Raw genomic sequence first — 4,772 nt, forward strand, 5'->3', positions numbered from 1 at the left:
ATGAAAAATGTTCTTGTGAAGGGTGAAAAAAAGGAGTGGTGCTTCATTCTATGTCGACAAAGCAATGGGTACAAGATGATGCAATTTTTTCTGGGTAGCAACAAACTGTTTATAGGGTCATCTCTGGACACTGGAATTATGGGTGGCTTTTCTTTATGCTTATGTTTTCTACATTAAAAATAAGATAATTAAAAAAAAACAATCTCATATATTGTGATTATTTAGGATAATGTCTGTATTGTTAGGAAATGCATGCTGAGATCAGTATGCATTTTGGCATAAAGTGTATTGGTGTTTGCAACTTATTGTCAAAAAGTTGAGAAAAACAGATAAATAAGGCAAATTTGGCTAAATGGTAACAACTTTGAATCAAGGAGGGGTATATATGTGCATTCATTGTAATTTTATTTCAATTTTCCTGTACATTTGAAACTTTCTGTAATAAAAAGTTATAATAAAGTACAACATTTTAATGGGCAGAGATTCTATATTGATTCTATATTATTCTCATTATCATTTCCAAGAATAAATTCAGAATCTAATCTAGAGTGAGAGGATAAATTATAAAATCAAGGCAAGTTTTCTTCTGCAATCATCTTCACCACTGATACCAAGTTATATAGTTTAGATTTCAGGAAATGGAGAGATGGACCTGTCTGGTTTCACTTAAAAAGGTCTCACTCATTTCTACAGGGATGCTTCTTCACTAATTTCTCTTATAGCATTTCATGTGTTGTGCTAGTCAGCATGCTAGCCTTGTAGAGAGGAGACTGGGGGCAGGACCAGCTCCATAATTTGAAGGACCTAGTGCAAGAGGAAAACGAGGGTCCCCTTTGTTTAAAAAAAAAAAAAAAGTAGGGGCGCTGGGTGGCTCAGTGGGTTAAAGCCTTTGCCTTCAGCTCAGGTGATGATCCCAGGGTCCTGGGATCAAGCCCCACATCAGGCTCTCTCCTCAGTGGGGAGCCTGCTTCCTCCTCTCTCTCTCTGCCTGCCTCTCTGCCTACCTGTGATCTCTGTCTGTCAAATAAATAAATAAAATCTTTAAAAAAAAAAAAGTATTAAGAACTTCAAGACAGCAGAGTCCTTCTAAGTGCAGTCCCTGTGTAAGGTCACACACCCATGAAATTAGCCCTGCACAAAGCTCAGCAGACTCCACAAGCTGTGGGCATGCTTGGTGGGAATGAGGGTGGAGGAGGGGCAGGCACTCTAGCACTCTAGACTCCTCTTACTGCCTGGGTCTCTTCACTCCATTTCAAACAGTCTTCTCAGTGCTGCTTATGACCAAAGGTCTCTGAAGAATCTATCAATCCCCCAAATTATAACAATTTGGTAAGATACTGTTTATCATTATCTGTTGTACAGTAGTAGGAACAATGCATTTGTCTGAAACAAAAGCTCTAATGAAACTTATTAAAAGGAAACACAAATAATTATATTAAAAAACGATGATTCAAAAGTCATAGTTTTCCCAGAATAAAGACTATTCTTAAAATATTTTTTTAAAAATCACCAGATGAACAAAAACACCACGTATAAACAATCTTGTGTTTTTTTTTTTTAAGATTTTATTTATTTATTTGACAGAGAGATCAGGAGTAGGCAGAACGAGAGAGGAGGAAGCAGGCTCCCTGCCGAGCAGAGAGCCTGACGTGGGGCTCAATCCCAGGACCCTGAGATCATGACCTGAGCTGTAGGCCGAGGCTTTAACCCACTGAGCTACGCAGGCACCCCTATAAACAATCTTTGATATTTTAATTGGTAACTAAGCTATTTAAAAACAAACCTAAATATACCAATAAAAAGTAAAAAAAATAACTTATGTGGCTTTCTGACCCATCCCTTTTATTCTTAAGGATTTGTTGCATTCCAAATAACATTCTCTCTCTCTCTCTCTCTCTCTCTCTTTTTTTAAGATTTATTTATTTAGGGGTGCCTGGGTGGCTCAGTTGTTAGGCATCTGCCTTTGGCTTGGGTCCTGATCCCAGAGTCCTGGGATTGAGCCCCGCATTGGGCTCCCTGCTCTGCGGGAAGTCTGCTTCTCTTCCTCTCCCATTCCCCATGCTTATGTTCCTTCTCTCACTGTGTCTCTGTCAAAAAATAAAATCTTTAAAAAAAAAAAGGTTTATTTATTTATGTTAGAGTGAGAGGGGCAGAAGGAGAGGGAGAGAGAGTCTTAAGCAGACTCTATACTGACCCTAGAGCCCACTGAGGGGCTGGATCTCACCACCCTGAGATCATGACCTGAGCCAAAACCAAGAGTCAGTCACTTTAACCAACTGCACCATGGAGGCACAACACCTCCCCTGCAGTAACATCTTAAATCGATAATAAAAAGCAAGAGAACACCTCGAGTAATCAAAAGGGGACTTACACAGACTGACAAAATCAACAATTTCTTTCCTTCCTTCCCTCCACCCCCTACCATACAGACTTTTTACTATTGATTTAAAGTGTTTATCACTTTTAGGAATAAGGCTCCTAATATTGATATTCCCATTTCCTTTTTTCTTTTCTTAAGATTTTATTTATTTTGGGTCGCCTGGGTGGCTCAGTGGGTTAAGCCTCTGCCTTCGGTCATGATCTCAGGGTCCTGGGACCAGCGGGGCATCGGACTCCTTGCTCAGCAGGGAGCCTGCTTCCCCCGCTCTCTGCCTGCCTCTCTGTCTACTTGTGGTCTTTCTCTCTGTGTCAAATAAATAAATAAAATCTTTTTAAAAATTAAAAAAAAAAGATTTTCTTTTTTTTAAATTATATTTATTTGTCAGAGAGCAAGAGAGAAAGACTGATCAAGCAGGGGGAGTGGCAGACAGAGGGTAAAGCAGGCTCCCCGCTGAGCAAGGACCAAGGAGCCAGATGCAGGATCTGACCCCAGAACCCTGTGATCATGACCTGAGTGAAGGCAGATGCTTAACTGACTGAGCCACCAGGAGTCCCTAAGATTTAATTTCTTCTAGAGAGAAACACAGAGCACGAATGGGAGAAGGGGCAGAAGGAGAGGGAGGGAGAGAGAGAATCTTAAGCAGGCTCCATGCCCACCACCGATGCGGGGCTCCATCTCACCCCTATTATATGGTACTCTTAAAAGGGCATGCAGGGGCTCCTGGGTGGTTCCGTGCGTTAAATGTCTAACTCGATTTTGGGTCAGGTTATGATCTCAGGTTAATGAGATTGAGCCGCTCCTCAGGCTCCTCGCTGGGTTTGGAGCCTGCTTGGGATCGTCCCTCTCCCTGTGCCCTTCCACCCCCACTTGGGCGCTTGCTTTCTCTCTCTCTCTAAAAAAGGAGGGGAGCATGCATTCTGTGGCTTAGAAAAATATCTGGAAATATATAGTTAACAAACTGTTAACAGTATTTGGCTCTAGACTGAGGATATGTGATGAAGCTAGAGAGGACTTTTATTTTCCTTACTTTGCTTATTTGAATATATGCAATGAATATGTATTAGTTTTATCAATCCAAAAAGTCAGTAAGTATATTTTAAAAAGAAAAAAAAAAAAAAACCCGGCATGTTCTTTACACTTAGCATTTAGTCTTTTAATTCATTTATTTAATTAATTAATTCAGTCATTTAATCTTTTTGAGCCTCAGTTTCCCTATTTATAAAATGGGATTAATGGTACACAAAGATGTCCTGAGGAAAATGCCTTACCACATGGTAAATACACATTCAATATAAGTCCCTTTTCTGAGCCCCAGGTTCCTTGCCTGCCAAATTAGGGAGCTGGATAAATTGTCCATGATCCTTTTGAGAGTTAATCTGATTCCCTCTATTTATATTCACAGAAAAAGATTGCTAAATGACAAATAAAAGCCTTTATTTGTCATTAGGAAATTATTTTTCTTCCATTTCCTGAAGAACCAAGAAACCAAAAACAGATGAGCAGTACCTCTGGAATGTCTAGGCCACTCCACCCTGGACACCTGGGAAATGACAGGGTATTTCCATTCATTAGCATCTCCCTAATGAGGAGAGCCTTCCTTATTGAAAAGAGGATGAAATTTTAGTTTTAATAAACCATTGTGTACCATAAAAAATATTATATACTCTCAATTTTAATTTTTGACTACTCCAAGTCTCCTCTTTAATTAGTTTGTCTACTGATATTTGCAATCTAGATACTCTGTTTAAGCAGTTATGCAAATTTTCCATAATTCACTATATCATGTGTCATTGGTTAAAGTCTAATTAGATCATTAGCACTTGGGGGGTTGTATATTAAGTGAGTTTACAGAGTTGTCTCCTACACGTCTGAAATGCTAATAATGGCCTATCTCTCATGGTACTGGGGTAATGATTTTACAATTTTGTCTTTGCTTTTCTAAGATGGAAAACTATCATGGATCATGGATCATAGCAGTGGTAATAGTTATCAGTCTATTAAAAAGGTAAAAATTTTAAAAAGGAGAGAAAGCTACGACATTGGAAAATACTACTATTCCACATTTCTCAAAACATGACATATATATTTTATGTAGGCTCCATACCCAACATGGGGCTTGAACTCACAACCCTGAGATCAAGAGTAGCATGCTCTACTGACTGAGTCAGTCAGGCACCCCAAAACATGACCTATTTTTTATTTAATTAAAATCTTGTATGGATACAGAATCTGAGAGAGGAACACCCACATGGCTTAGAATTCAAAATATCTCATGTATGAGATTTCTTAATTTAAGGCTTTTCTGTGCCTGCTGAATACCAGTGGGTGAAGAATGTCTTCAATGTCATTTTGGCATTTCTTGCACCCTGCATAGCTTGGTAGGATTCTTTAC

The sequence above is a fragment of the Lontra canadensis genome, unplaced genomic scaffold (assembly GCF_010015895.1).
Source record: "Lontra canadensis isolate GAN:19392208 unplaced genomic scaffold, GSC_riverotter_1.0 scaffold35, whole genome shotgun sequence".
NCBI classification, from domain to species: domain Eukaryota; kingdom Metazoa; phylum Chordata; class Mammalia; order Carnivora; family Mustelidae; genus Lontra; species Lontra canadensis.